This window comes from Eubalaena glacialis, chromosome 10 (genome assembly GCF_028564815.1).
Source record: "Eubalaena glacialis isolate mEubGla1 chromosome 10, mEubGla1.1.hap2.+ XY, whole genome shotgun sequence".
In the NCBI taxonomy this organism is placed as follows: Eukaryota; Metazoa; Chordata; class Mammalia; order Artiodactyla; family Balaenidae; genus Eubalaena; species Eubalaena glacialis.
In genome coordinates, this window is record NC_083725.1 from 5,329,754 (window position 1) to 5,345,790 (window position 16,037).

General features: G+C 49.6%; 1 protein-coding gene across 10 annotated transcripts in view; it reads left to right on the top strand.

The window, feature by feature from the left end:
* Positions 1 to 11,771: 11,771 nt before the first annotated feature.
* Positions 11,772 to 16,037, top strand: part of KCNJ1 (potassium inwardly rectifying channel subfamily J member 1) — a 30,257-nt gene continuing 25,991 nt past the window's right edge. For 7 of the 10 annotated variants that reach the window (XR_009702331.1, XR_009702333.1, XR_009702332.1 and 4 more), the window contains exon 1: positions 11,772 to 11,980. The gene's annotated coding sequence lies outside the window, so the exon portion shown is untranslated. Of the gene's footprint in view, positions 11,981 to 12,715; positions 12,797 to 13,794; positions 13,810 to 16,037 lie in introns of those variants that run through there. The other 3 variants (XR_009702334.1, XM_061203104.1, XM_061203101.1) reach the window with 3 other exon arrangements.

Here is a 16,037-nt window from a genome sequence, read left to right on the forward strand (position 1 = left end):
TGTTTAAAAACTGTTATTTTATTGGGATTTCAGATGAGAGCAAAAGTAGAAGCATTTCTTTAATTCACTCTCTTTATACTCAAGTCAGTCATTCATTTTGAACCATCCGTCCTACTGACATTGGTTGACCCCTTGCTCTGCAGCAGACCCTGTGCCAGGTTCTGGATGTGCAGTGATGAATAAGGCCATATTCCATGCCCACAGGGATGCCTACCCTTGTGGTAGCAGATAAATAAATAGTTATGCAAGCGTATATATATAGAAAGGGCACACAGCTAACGGTGATGTTCGGGTGTCTCCATGGAGGTCAAGTCGGCTGTCTTCCAAGAGATCCCAGAAAGTGACATCGCTTAGAGCATTTGCCAAGACCCCCTTGCAAGTTCAATCAATCACCTGATTTTTGAGTACAACCATCTCCCAGCAACACCCGTTCAGGTCTAGCTTCCTAATGTCTAGACGAGAATGTTAACTCATTAATTTGCAGTGAGCACTCTTAAGTCTGCTGGGAGCTAGAATCCACATGAGGTCAACACATCTCTCCCTACAGGGGGAGCCAGAGGGGATTCAGTGCGTGACTGGAACATTGCTAGGTGAGCCTGGACTCCAGCAAAGGGCATGAATTGTAGATAGACTAGGTGATTATTGGTCTTGGCTATTGACCAAGAAGGCAGGTCATGTTCAATGAACTGGAATGTTAAAGTCTGTTGAATGAGGCTTGCCCTTCCCTCCCTAGAAGGTGCCTGATTCGCAGTGCACCGGGGGATGTTTTTAAATTCAGATACATTAACTCGCTCTCTGCATGAAGATCCCAAGGGGCTGGGATTTTTCTAGAGCGGTTCACACTCTCTCCTCCCTGTATTCCCCTCTCCCTGCCCACAGCCGCTCAAACCCTCCCCAGATGCTCTGGTAATACGAGATTGTATTGGGTCAGGGGACATGGTTACTTATTAAATGGCGGGTTCTGAATGAGATGCTCTAAATCTGTCTGATGGTGGACACACCTGCTGGGGGATTGAAGAATCTTATAACGTCGTTGTTGAGCTCTAGAGGTCACAGAAAAAGACCACCTTGCCTCCTTTTGTAGTGACATCAGAAAATACCCACTGGGCAATCGTTCCCAGAGAATTCACTTCCCCTTAGCTCCAGAGAACCGGGCTGTTATTCGCCCCAGTGTCCTTTTGTAAAGGAAGGAATCGAGCCCCAAGGCTGTTGGTGAGAGTGGCGGGTGGAATCTTTCTCCTCCGCTGAGGATTTCCAGGCGACAACCGGAGGAGAGGGCGCTCCCGGCTTCTGCTTGGTGAGCCGGGAGGATGGGTGAGGTCAGGATGGGAGGGGGCTTGCACAGATGGGGGTGGGGATGGGAATAGCCCGTATCACCTCTGCTCCAGGGCAGCTGGGGTAACAAGGACAGGACTGTTAACCGGACACGGAGGCACGAGGCCAGGAGCATCACCCACCTTCCTCTGCAGCTACTCTCCCTTGTTTAAGTGATCACATAAGGTCATGTTCACAAAAGTGCTTTGCAAAGGACCAGATAGAAAAAGGGAGGCTACTGTGATGGTTGTTTTATAGGCAGTGCTGAGACCCTTTTAAAGAGCAGAGTTCACCCTTGGGATTCTTTCGCAGGAAGGTAGGAACGGCCCTGCATCATGGTCCCCAAGCCTAGGTCAGGCCCTATGTGTGCTCTCCGGTCTCCAAACAGTGTCCCAGCCACCCGGCACCTCCAATTCTGCAGCCCACGCAGCCCCCCGGGGCCACTGGAGACAGCTGACTCTATTCCCACGTCACAGTCTGGGGAGCACGGCGTGGCCTCTGCTGTGCATTCGTTGGTGCAGGACTTAGAACTAAACCCAGGATTCCTAGTCTCTGGTTCTATTTGACCTTGGTATTCCGTATAATGATAAAACAGCAAGTGATGTTCATATAGCGTTTAGCAATAACAAGACACTGTCACACAATACCGTGTAAGGCAAGTGTAATTTGTCCTTTTTCAGATGAGGAAGCTGAGACTCAGAGAGGTTATGTAACTAACCCAATGTGACACTGCCACGAAGGGGCAAAGGCACACATCAAACCCAGATTTTTCTGACTGCAAGTTCAGTGTTTTTCCTACTAACTCGAGCTCCCTGAGGCTGTCTCCCTGAACTTGAGGCCCTTATTCTAAAGCATGTTTCCTCCCCCTGAATGAAATCTTCATGGCCTTGCACCCAAAGTCACTGAGGGGCCCGAGAGACAGCAGGGACCCAGGCCGGAAGGCCATTGAGACCCGCTCTTTGGAATCCAAGTTCTTAATATTCTGGGACGGACTGGGCGTCGTGGTTTGTTCTGTAGGCACCGCGGGCTCTGACGATTGTCCCAGGGCATTCCTTGTGGGTGGATCTTTGAGCAACGAGGTGCAGGGCTGGTCACCGCGGTAGGAAATGATTGTCACATCGGCTAACTTGGCTGCAAAGGCATCAACTTCAAGGTCACTGGACTGGCCCAGGGCACCTGTGCTTCGTCACTGTAGAAGTTGGCAATTTCCAGAGCCTGGGTTTGCATGCCCGAGTCGAGAAGCTGACCACCATAAATACGCGAGCCTGGGCCAAAGTGCCTGCCAAGTACCAGCTCGAGGGGCGTCTGGTCCCTGCCCAGCCCTCCCTGCTTCCCGGGGCATTCAACGAACAGAGGGGTGACTAGCTGGGACTGTGTGAACTTACTTGTCTTGACTTTTGATTTTACGGGGACACATGTGAGCAACTGAGAATCTGGAACAAAGTGTCCGAGACACTGAACTGAAACTCTACAAAACCACAGGCCAGTGTTGCTGCCACCCTTCCCTCTACCTTCCAAAGGATCCCAGCAGGACCCCCTGGTCCTATGTCCACCCGTGTCCCCACCTCACACCTGCTCCCCAAACAGACGAGTATGAAGGGCAGGCATCCACCATCCCTTCCTGCTCTGGTCTGCTGTCCTGGCTGGACCTGCATGCTCTGTGGGCTTCCGGTGAGTCTGGGCATGCCTGAGGGAGTTATGGGTGGTCCTCTGAGAATCTGTTGGTTGCCACAAGGATTATAGCTCTAAGATAAAAGCATCGGCCAGACTACGTGACCAGGGAGCCACCCTTGGTCTTCAGAGTGGAGGCATGATTATGACCACCGCATGGCAGGGGCCGCTCAGCCCCGTCCATCGCTCAGGCCCCATGGATGTGTGGCTGGGTCCTGGCAAGGCTGTCTTGGTAGCTTTCCAGCAAACAGAAGTCCCCACCCCTACCCCAAATGAAAATTGCCTCCTCTGTTCACTTGGCCATAGCATGGCGCAGAATAGGGACCCCTGTGTGTCTGAGTGGCCCCGAGGGAAGGAAGGCATAGGCTGCTCTGTGGATATGATGTCACCACTGGGTGCCAGGGCAGCAAACAAAGAAAAACTACAGGATGCCTGTACCAGCTGGGAACTCCAAGAAGTAAATGTCTTTTGTGGGATGGCGGTGCTTTGCAGGGGAACAGGCATCCTGTGTTCGCAGGGTGTGCACGGCAAAGGGGAGGGAACTCCATTGCGGTCGTTCATTCATTCTTTGGACAAGGTTTCAAGCTTTGGAGCTTGGGAGCTCAGAGAACTCGGGGGATGAGGAACCCGTTTCCTGGGAACATCAAATCAGCGAGAGAGAAAGCCATGCTGAGGCACAAAAGCGGCAAGGAAAGTACCCCAGAGACTGCACGAGTTAGGGGAGAAAGACTTGGCCGCTGACTGGGGTCTGGGATACTTCGTGGAGATGCCCAGGGAGATAGCCTGGAGGCAGCGCCCTGTCTTCCCTGCGGCCCCCTGGGGAAAGGAGCCAGGGAAGCGGTGAGGCTTCAGAACGCAGGGCAGGGTTTCTGTGAAGCCACCCCCGGACCTCTTGGGCTGTCTTCCTGCCCTGTTTGTATTCACCACTTCAGTCCACGAGACAACCTCTCTCTCCCAAGTGCTAGGATGACCTATATATTTCATCCTTTCCCAAAGATTTACTTATTTTTTATGATTTTTAAAAATTGAAGTATAGTTAATTTACTATGTTAATTTACTTAGTTAATTTACTAAGTATGTTAATTTACTAACAAACTAATGTTGTGTTAGTTTCAGGTGTACAGCAAAGTGATTGAGTTCTATATATATTTAATACGTATCTATGTGTGTGTATACATATATATACACACATATGTACGTTCTCTTTCAGATTCTTTTCCCTTATAGGTTATTACAACATATTAAGTATAGTTCCCTGTACTATACAGTAGGTCCTTGTTGTTTACCTGTTTTATATATAGTAGTGTGTATATGGTAATTGCATACTCCTAATTTATCTCCCCCTCCCCTCCCCTTTGGTAGCCATGTTTGTTTTCTATGTCTGTGAGTCTATTTCTGTTTTGTAAATAAGTTCATTTGTATCATTTTCTTTAGATTCCACATATAAGTGATATCATCTCCAAAGATTTATTTTTATATGCTTATTCTTTTAAACTTATAGTAAGTTACTCAGGTTTGTTTTCTTCCAGGAATTCTCCCATTAAACAAGCACACACTGCAAAAAGAAGAGAAATGTGAAAGAAATTTAAAAAAAGAAAGAGGGCGCTCTCTATAACCTGCGTTTGCAATTTCACCATCAAGCCCAGGGCGGTCTCCCCCAGGCGCTGGGAGAGGGAGTCTGGGGTCCTCCTTGAGGGTTACCGTGTTCTCTGCCCGGTTCCTGGATCCTCAAAGACAGGAAGGACACTGGGGGAGAATTCTGTTGATGAGATTTGCTCGGTATTTACACCTCCACAGCGCCATGGAGTTAGACTTGGATTTGAGTTCCGCTTCCCCGGAACTCATTGTCTGTGCAAGCCAACCCCAAATGAGCCATTCCTGTGCAGGCTGGGGGGATGAATGGAATCATCCCCAGGAATCATCCCCAGGAATCACCCTGTGAGTGCAGAGGGGCATTGAGAAGAGCATCACTTTCCAGGCCAAACTGGCTTCCTCTCCTCTTCTCCCCAGCCCCACCACTCTTAAGTATTGAATGTACTTTGTATAATTTTAGTGGAATTATTATTGTTATTAAAGAGAATAAAATTTTTACAATCCCAACTGGCTTTTCCAAAGTAACTAGCTGCAGACTGAAAGGAACAAGTCCCCAGCTCATACTGTGTGGTAGCCTGCCCCTAATTCCTGCTCTGATTTTTTGTGCTGTGACCATGTTCTATTTGCTATACCCAGGGTAACAAAGAAGAGCATCACATCTAGAATGACAGAGGTGTTGGTCCTGTCCCATGTGGGCTGGTTGGAGGGCACCTCTGCAGAGCTGGGCTCCAAGGGCCAGGTTCTTAAGAAGACTACGGGCAGGCTGGAGAGTCTGGGTGGAAGTGGTTGAGGAAGGAAGCTTGGAAAATGTGGGCAACAAGGAGATGACCTCTAGGTTCCCTTTCAGTGTGGGAGGTTTGCGAATCTATGAACCTCTCTTTCCATTCCAAGAAGGCAGCTGCCCCGGGAGATGGGGGTACAACATCTCTCACATTGCTGGTCTGGTGTCTAGTGATCAAAAATACGGGGCCAGCCAGGTTCACATAGGAACTGAGCCTTGTCTCAACCCCAGTCTATCCTGGGTCCCTTTAGGAAGGGCATTTGAGGCCCTGTGGGAACTGATCTTGCTAAGCCTCTGTGTCCTCTTCTCTAAAATGAGGATTAGAAAGATACATCTCTGCCTCCTTCACAGAGACACAGACAAGACAAAACAGCAAAGTGCCTTGAACTGTAGATCAGAAGAGATTACAGTAAGTCCCCTACATATGAACGAGTTCCGTTCTGAGAGCGTGTTTGTAAGTCCAACAAGGTTAGCCTAGGTACCCAACTAACACAGTCGGCTATAGAGCACCGTACTGTAATAGGTTTATAATACTTTTCACACAAATAATACATAAAAAACAAACACAAAAAATAAAACATTTTTAATCTTACAGTACAGTACCTTGAAAAGTACAATAGTACCAGTTACATCACCGCTGCTTTTACGCTTGCTTCTCGACATTCTGGGCTTGAAATAGAGATACTGTACTACTGTACTCTACACAGTACTGTACAGTAAAGTACACAAAAGCGCAACCACTTGTAGAGGATGCACGCACGTGAAAATGTATGCCAGACACGTGAACTAACTTACGTGATTGGACATGTGAACACACGTTCGCATCTTTGAAAGTTTGCTACCTGAAGGTTCGTATGTAGGGGACTTACTGTGTTACCTTTACCCAAGTGCTCCCTGCCACACCTCTCTCTTGGGCTCGTCCTGAGTAACAGCTGTCACAGAGCAACCCCTCCACCATGGGACCAGGGACCCCGACTCCAGCATGCTGATGGAAGACATGGGGACCCACCGGGTTCAAAGCACACGGCCCTGGGGAGGCGTCCATTCTCAGGGGAGGGACAATCCAGTCCTGGGCGTTACAGGGAGCCCACCTGAAGGGAACCCCCTGCAGCCGTGCTCTATGTATCTCAAGGGTTGGGAGGTGGAAAAATACATTGCTGCTGAGTATTGAAGTAGCACCTGCTTCAGGGGAACGAACATCTATTTATTCTTGGGAGCTTTCCTGAGGGGCAAGAAGGCCTCGGGGCACAGCTGAAGGCTGGCTCCTTTTCTAGAAAGCCAGGCAGAAACAGAAACGAGGGCAAATCTGCAGCCTCTGGGCATCTTTTCTTCCTCGTTTAATGGTATGAGTGGCAGGGCTCTACAAGGAACACGAGTGAGACTCTGTGTGTGAGATGTGGGCTTCCAGGATGTGTCCCCACCATGTCTTAGAGGAGGAAACATTTTATATTTGTCAGAAATGTGCTAGAGATGTCAAAATAGGCAGCAATATACGTAAATACAAAAGTCTGGATAAAACATGGCAAAATTCCTCAAGATAGAAAATACAAAACAAAGAACTCTGAGCATCATTTTACGTTGAGACCCATGGCTCTTGCATTCTGAGTGTCCGTCCCCTCCCCCTAGAGCCAGGTGACTCCCACGGTAACGTGGATAAAGGTCAGATCCAGGCACAGCCTCTCCCTCTGCCATCTTGTCCCCACCTGCCCCTCTTCTGCCTCATCCGCCAAGACGTCTGTTCTTAAACCGACGTGTCTCCCCTCGAGTCCTCCACGTGCTCCAAACTCACTGTTGTTCTTCAGCCTCCAAGCTACCTCTCCTTCATCCGCTTCCCACCTTCCACCAGCTAGTTTCCAAGTAACTAGCTGCAGACTCAAAGGAGTGTAATTCTACCCTCCTGATAGCATCCAGCTATACATCACCATCTATATGAGGCTCTCCCAATTCCTCCAGCCAGAAGTAACCTCTTCTTCCATCTATTCATGACACTTCCCATGAATTTATGCCTTATTGTGTCTGTGATGTCTTCTCCCCTACAAAGCACTAAACTCTTGAAGGGCAGGGACCGTGTTTTACTCATGTTGTAACTTCCCCAAGTGCCTGGCGCTGTGGCTTTTACAGGAAGGCCCTCGACAAGATGTTAGTGAATTAAACGGAATCATCAAAATCCTCCCTTTGTTCAATCCTATTTTTTTTTAAAATGTCCCTTGACCTGGAATTTCTCACAGAGCCATGGATGCACTACCATCTTCAAAGGCAGTAAATGTTTCAGAGGGAAGCATTTCATCTCTTGCACACAGATTTCTCAAAACCTTTCCATTGTGAAGCCCATGTAACGGTGTTCTTTCCTTTTTGTCACCTCAGTGGGATTACCTAGCTCCCCTCTGAGGCAAACATGTTCAGACTGTACCACATCTCTTTCACCAGACACTTGTTCTCCGAAAAAATCGAGGCACAAAGATGAAAGAACACGTTCCCGCAAAGAGTCCCTCTGTCTTTCCCCATTTAGGAACTGGAGGCCTGTCTGAGGGGCCATGTGTTCGCTTGTTGTGGAATCACCTTTGCTGCCCTTCCTAAATCAGAGGACACGGGTCACATCTGTAGGACACAGCAGATCTCTCCCCTTATGTGCAGAGAGGAGACAGCCTGTAGATTAGCAGCTAGAAAAGTAGATTCCAACTCTGTGTTAGAATAACATGTCCATGTGCTTGTTTTGCAAAAAGGACGTGTGCAGGAAGGGACTCATGGTCTCCCACTCAGTGCAAAGATTTTCCCACAATCCCCCTTCTGTCTCCAGTACAGGGCTTCACCCCCAACCTCAGCTACATTTGAAGAACCCCAGTCCACACTCTCCCTGGCTTTCTCAAATCCTAGGAGTGGGGATTTTGTTCCTGATAAGGAATTTCAACCGGTTTTCCTGTCTTCTGCCCCGACATGAGCACTGCCTCCAGGGGTGCCTGGGCTCCCACGCCCTGGGCTTTGAGAGCTCAGCTTGCCCCTAGACGCCGGCTGACTTGTCCCTCGGTGGGTACTTGTGTTCAGCCCTTGCTGCTCTACCCTGTTCATATATTCTCCAGCTTCTTGAATTTTGTACAACTTTCTTGACCACCTTTGTTCCCTTTCCTGTGCTCTTTGTCTTTGTGGATTTTCACCTTTTAAAATTCCTTTACCCCCATTTTTGTTGAGTTCAGGAGGGAGCAAAAATAAACATTTGTTTCATCTTCCGCATTTTCATCTTACAATTCGTTAAAATTTCCTTTCCTGATTCCCAAAATGATGAGTTCAGTGCTTTGCCAAGAATATATGCTCTACCCAAAGTGTGCAGTTAGAACTGCTTTTTAACTAACCAGAGCAAAGGCAGGACAAAGACTTGCACCTCTGTTTCCCCCTACGGGAAACTGTGCCCGCCTCGTGGTCGATCATCTCAACAAGGCAGTGGTTGTCAGGGCCTGAGCTTCTCATGTAGGCGAGAATTTAACCTCCGCCTGGTCACATACTCAATGTGTCCCCAGAGACGAGTCTTTCCCTCTTTATCTGTGTGTTGATTAAAACGACACTTTCCCAAACGTTGTTAGGATGACATGAAGTGACACGGCACAGACTGGGAGCCCACCCCGGGTCAGGTTCCCCCTTGCTCCGCGCAGACCAGGAAGAATTCGTCTTGGCAGTGTTGCTGTGATTTGCTGCTCTCACCTGCTATTCATCGCATACCCACTCCTGGGACCCAGAACTGGCTCCGTTTTGCAAGGCCTGCCTGCCTTCCCTGCTGTGTGCTCTGCACCTGGTCCCAGCCTTGCAGAACTTGCTGTGAGCTGCCCTTTGTTGTGTGAGAGGAATGCCGCACATCCCCTAACCAGACAGGCACCTCTAAAGACCGACTGTTTATCCAAATTGCTCCCGTTGGAATATTAGTCGTGAATTGGATAATATCTTTGAAATGTTCCAATTGTCTTTAAAGAAAAGAAAAAGAAAACCAGTCCGTCGACTCTGGTCCCCCAGCTCAGGTGCAGAGGTTGGGGCTCCTGGCTGTGTTTGAGGAATAAATGCCTGTGAACACCAGCGCAGCGGGACCAAGGCAAAGCCCGGGGGAAAGGCACTCTGCTCACTGTCACAGGCTGCCAGGCCCAGGAGGATTGTCTCTGTGACCGCAGAGGTGGGAGAAGCAACGGACGGTGGAACAGGAGCAGAATTTCTCCATGAGGACCGTGGGTAGGAAGAGAGACTGAGAAAACCAATCATGTTGGTTTCATGCAAGATGCAGCATTCTACCAGATCAGGTGCCTTCACTGGCACCTTATAACCAAGGCTCCTGGAGCTGGGAGAAGCAGCCGCCCTGCCCTCCCTGTTGCTTAGCAACAGCCTCATTCTTATTCCCAGATGGTCCCCAGGGGCCGTTCTGAATTGGGGGGCAAGGAGAGGGAGGACGGAGGTAAGATAACTACCTGGTCTCCATAATAATGAGACGCCTGGCTCCATCCTGCAAGGGACCTGACTTGCAAATGAATGAGGCACTTAAGAAAATGTTTATTTTCCTCATTTTGGGTCTGTTCTGTGCTGACTCCGAGAATTCATGCTTTCCAGTTGTCTGGAGGCTGATTGGAGAATGAAAGGCACATCTGCAGCTCACACTGGCCCAGAGACCCACCGTGGCTCTTCGGGCCCCTGCTCTGAAATTGAAGATGAGAGCCCTTTTCCTGGATTGCCCTGTGTGAACCCGGTGCCTGCCCTGCAGTGGCCCTGACAGCTCCCGTCCTGTCTGAACAGCCCAGGAGAGAGGGAGGGGAGGTGGAAGCACCCTAGGCTGCCCTGGAGTCTAAGGAAGGTTCCAGTGGCCACAGGGGAGTCCTCCAGCCACGGTTGCTCTGGAGGAGCCCCCTCTCCATCACCAGCTCCCTGGGTGTGCCCCGTGCTCAGCCTTTATGGGGCGCAGCTGCTAGGGCCCCCGGTCGCCCACTCTCCCTGCACTGGGCGTCTGCAGGCTGCATTCCTATGCTCCCCACACCCAGACTTGGGGCGACGTGCTGCTCAGGGGTGGGGAGGGGGAACCTGGGGTGGGAGGTTATCCCCCGGGTGGGGTAGGGATGCCAGGGAAGGTAGGTAGAGGACCACACAGTGGGGGATTGAGAAAGGAGGTAACTTTGGAGAGAGGGGTGAGCCTAGGGAGAGGGGGTAGGGACTGCTTGCCCACAGGGGACCTTCTGTGAAGGGAAGAAGTCATATTTAGCACAAGCTTTGGAACTCTCCTCTTGTTCTTTTTCCCGTGGCACTGCTGCGCCCTAGAATAGGTCTCCTACAATCAAACTTCATATGGGAAATGCTCCTATAAGTTCTTTTACTTACACCTACTCCATTCTTTTTGCTTTATTATAAAACTGATGATACTTATACAGGTTTGAAAACACAATTTCCTTTCCTCATGCAATTATCAGTTTCTATTTTATCGTCTTTATGAAAATCAAAATGTATACCTTCTCCTGGTATTCCTGTGTCAGAATCCCTGGAATGTGGTCTCCAAACTACAGTCCAGCTCTGCAGCTTCTCCTGTTCTTTGAGTCACTTAGACTGGAGTGAAATCTGATACTTAAGATCATCTCGTGAGGTGCTGAGTGGAGACCCGCAAGAAGGTGAAGGTGAAGGGTGCCTGCATTCACCCTCCAGCCCCGTGCGGCCCCCCGACCGCTACTCCACGAGCACAAAGTGACAGCTTACTAGGGGAACTGTTTTCTGACGCTCCAGTGGTGACTAGCAGTGAAATGAGTGAGGGTCCACAGAGGCCACTAGGACAGGGAGGAACCCTGACACCAGAATAGCCCAAGAGGGCGTAAGACACCAAATATGAACCAGAGGGAGATGACCCTAAGGGGTGGGATGGGGTTGGAAGGAGGAAAGAAAGCAGATACTGGGGTGTGTTGATTTCCCGAGCCTTCACTCAATGCCAAGTACGTGCCAAGTCCATTCCATCCATCACCTCACTACCCACTGCAGACCTTGAGTGAGAGAAGCTAGGACCTTACCCCCAGTGAGACGCTAGTGCCGCAGGGCTTCCTTGCCTTTACAGGGCTCTTCTGTAAAATCTCGGCTGCAGAGCTCTGCACTGAACTGGGACCAGAGTGGCAGATAATGGCCGAGGGAAGGTCAGGCCAGCCTGACCTGTGGTCACTGAGGAGCGTCCCTGAGCAGGAGACATTTTGGAAGGGCTCCTCGAGGACCCCGGTGCCCCCATCCGGGAGCATCCAGCCTTCACGCATGCATTTGGCTGGGACCCTCAGCAGGTACATACTGGTTCCAGCACGGCTCCATAAACAAATCCCTCATAATTAGCCCTGGCGGCTCAACACCTCTGCTGTATCCGGCCCACTTACCTGCCACGCCTCCTCTTATTGGAACCGGTTCTAAGTAAACTGTGTTCTTTGAGAGCCGCTGCATACAGATGAGTCGGCAGCCGGTCTGAGCTGACCCACAGACTCATAAAAACGAACAGGGCCCCGGGCCCCGTCACCTGGGCCATCCAAACTCTTGAACCAAAGGTGCAAGGACTCGCTCACATCAAGGACCTGGCTGCTTTCTCGGGGACCAAGAAACTGGGCTTTTGTCTCTGTGTTCACGCTGGCAGTCCATGAGGTAAGGGGAGAAATGCCACATTGCTCCTTTGGGGAGTTAATTAAAAAGGAGTTAATTCTGGTGGAAATTTAGCCTTCTTTTCCCCACCTCAAATCTAGACAGACTGTCCACTGTTCCCAGGGCATAAAAGTGTGCTTTTAACTCCCTTGCTTGATGCTCTGTATCTTTTGGTTGCATGTGGATGACGAGCCATGAGCTTCCTCCTGGCCACCCTTGGCCATTCCATAGCCCCGAGCATCACGCCTGGTTCCACCACCTTCTCCTCGTGGTGGTGGAGACAGACGTGCATGGACTTCTGTTCCTGATGGCTTCAGCTCCTGCAAGGGCAGACCTCTCTCTGCCTTTGCCATCATTCAGGTAGAGAGTAAGGGTGCTAGTGAGGTCCACTGTGGAAAACGCTGAAGGATCGACTGGGTGGCATGTGTTAGTAAGACTCTTTGCTTACCTGCACCAAAATGCCTTTACTTCATTTGACGCAATGCTGCGTGATTCCGAGTGAATGCATCTGGACTCCTCACTGTTTGTTCAGCTCCCTAAATACAGCTTTGACAGATGCTCTGCACAGTGAATGGCAGTGTTCCCTGTGTTCCGCTTCGTACGAGCCCGAGAATGAACAGTCCTGGAGCCCCCTTCTCCAAACATCCATGTCGTATAGATGCTCTGCATAGTTGCTCAAAAGATGTCTGTCTTTTGCGATTGGCAAGCTTTAGGAAAATTGTGTTTGCTTTTTTCTGTAGTTGGGCGAACAAAATGAAGCCAAGCATCGTGATGGGAAGGACATCATTGTCAACAAGGACTTACCCAGCTCACTGGCAGGTGCCCTTCAGTCATACACTTAGCTTGAGTTGTCTTAATCTGCCCTGTTTTGTGAAAATGTATCCCCACTAAGTTAGCTTCAGTTTTTCAAAACACAGTGGAGTGCAGTGTCTGGGAAGGTGTGAACCATCAGAAAAGATTTTTTTGAATACATAAGGCATGAAGATGGCTTTTCTCCTGGGTAAGAAGGACATCAAATCAGCTCAGGTGCAGGGCTGAATTCGCAAATCAGCACAGGGAGCAGATGATTTGTGAATGGTTCTTGGAGCTTTGATGCTGTTGGTGGCTTTGGTTTTCCGTGATTTTTTCCCAAATACATAAGATGCTGTAATTGCCAAGAAACACTCTGCAGAGTTGAGACTCAGGATTTCTCAGGCATGTCTTTTTTCCTTTTCCCAGCAATTCATTTTTTCTGTGCTGGGTTACAAATCTACCCTGGACCTTTTCACAGCTCAATGATTTTCCAAGGATTCAGCTTTGATCACGTGCTTTGCCTCTTACCTGGCATGTGGCTTCCGTGGAACGAATGCTTCTGAATTCCTCTGCTTAGAGTTCTCACTGGGATTGCTTATATGTCCTGAGGTTGATCCAAATTTCACTCCTCCTGGTTCTACAATTTAAGATGCTAATCATGACCACTGCGTTCTTCTCTGCATTATTGCCCTTTCCATTAATATTATTATTAGGCATACAGGTTTTTTTCCCCATTTGCCTTTCAACAAGCTTATAATGAGCACCCACTGTCTTCTGGGAACTCTTTGAAGTCCCGGGAAATTACCGAACAGCCCCTGTTCGCATGGAAGTTACAGTCTGGGGGGGTGGGTTGTGCACATGGAGGTAGACTGTACCACTCCAGCAGGATAAATGCCGCAGTGCAGTCATGATGTAATCGTTGCCTGTACAGGAAGGACTGCCCAGTTTGCCTATGGAAGGCCTCCTCGTGGAATTGTGACCCTCAGCTCGCTGGGTGGGCAGGATGGGGCCGCTGGAGACAGGAGGAAGGACATTCCAGAGTAAGGAAACAGCATTTACAAAACCGCAGAGGCATGAGAGAACATGGCGTATGCAGGGAATACTGAGCTGGCACGGCTGGGGTGGGTGGACGGGGAGGGGAGAAGGACGGAGCTGCGGCGGGAGAGCTCACCACGAGGGACCTCGTGCGCGATGCCCAGGAGCGTGGCGGTATCTTGAAGGTAGTGGGAGGCCACGTGAGGTCATATTTACAATTTAGAAAGGCTGCTTTGTCTGCAAAGTGCAAAGTGGGTTGAGCTGGGGTACGACCATTGCCAGGAAACCAGTTAGGAAATTACTAAAAGGCAGAATACCCGAGATCTAGGACAGACTGGCTGTGAGGATGAAGCATAGCCCTGACACGGGAAACTGAGGGTTGGCTGGTCTCATTCCGGAAATTTCCCCAAAGTCCAAACGATGAGCAAACTTTGAATGGAAAAGAGCGTTTTCTCTACACTGAGCCTCACGCACCCACCACGGCTTCCTGGGCCCAGAGAAATGAGTTAATGGGCCCGGATGTTACAGGAGGCCAGTGCTGTGTAGGGCAGAGGGCTGGCCTTGCAGGGGCCCCCTCCTCAGAAATGTAGCCTCCGGTCATTTGCTTTCCTCCATCACTGAAGTAAGTGCCTGCCTGTCTGCGGTGAAGGAGTATCTCTTTCTCCTTCTCTCCTTGATCACCCGGGTCTAGATGACGTGTCGCCCTGGATCTCTGCTGAGCCCCAGTGTCACCCCTTAGGAGGCAGGGCAGAAAAGGTGTCTTTCCCGGCAGTGGAGCTTAAAGTGGAGACAATATCAGAAATAATAACAGAATTGCTGAGCGTTAGAGGCCCTTGTCACCGTTACAAGTACTGGTTACAAGTACCATTACAAGTACCATTAATTGCCCCAAAGTATTCCCTACTCACACTGAGAAGATACTGAGCTGAATCTTCCTTGTGGGTCATTCCTATGAGTAGGTGCTCTTTTCTTTTTTTTAAAATATAGAATAATTTTTCTTTTTCTTTTCTTTTTTTTTTATTGGAGTAAAATTACTTTACAATGTTGTGTTAGTTTCTGCTGTGCAAAGAAGCCAATCAGCTACATACATACCTATATCCCCTCCCTCTTGGACCTCCTTCCCACTCACCCCATCCCACCCATCTAGGTCATCACAGAGCACCGAGCTGAGCTCCCTGTGCTATACAGCAGGTTCCCACTAGCTGTCTATTTTACACGTGGTAGTGTATTTATGTCAAACCTAATCTCCCAATTCGTCCCACCCTCTCCTTTCCCCCTCTGTGTCCACATGTCCGTTCTCTACATCTTCGTCTCTATTCCTGCCCTGCAAATAGGTTCATCCGTACTATTTTTCTAGATTCCACATACATGCATTAATATACGATGTTTGTTTTTCTCTTTCTGGCTTACTGCACTCTGTATGACAGACTCTAGGTCCATCCACGTCTCGAGTAGATGCTCTTTTCAGCCCCATTTTGCAGGGAGGTAAAGATGACAGGGACAAAGGGAAGGGAACTTAAGTCCGTGTCTCCTGAGTTTTTTCTAGGGGGCCACCTGGAATAGGATGACGTTGATAAGACAATCACCCCGTGCTGGGGTCAGTGGAGAGGCTGCCATCTCAGGCCTGGTCACTCACTCCAGGCCCACCCCAGGGCGAGGGGACAGCATCTGGGTCCACGTGACCCCTGTCCAGTCACAGCGTCTGAGACACTCTGGGCGGGTCCCACAGGCAGAGAGCGACAGAGCTGGAATTCAGACCCGTGTCTATCTGACCCCAGCACCCACCATATATCCCTCCTCCTTCCACTTGGCAGGCGGGTGACAGGTCCCGGATAGTGAGATCTCACAATTCAGAGGATCTGGAAAAAGCAGCCCGCTGGGGTTTAAGTGAGGATAGACTCATGTCAGACTAGCCAACTTTGGGTGCCCCTAGGACTTTTCTCCCTGGACCTGAAGTAACTCCTGGGATCCAGACAGGACTCAAAGTGTTCCAGTTTAGTTTCTGTCAGGCCCGAGAAGAAGAATATGCCAGAATATGTATCATGTTGCAAGTTCAAGTCACAGCCGAATGAATTTATTGGCACAGAAATCAAAGTTTGCCCAACAATTAATTGAGGATAGTTGAATATATTAATTAGTTTTAAAGACTCTGCTTCCCACTGTCTCTTTTCCCCACATCAGCTCGGCATCTTCAGAGGTGGAGGTGATGGTCAGCCTGATAAGGGGGTCAAGA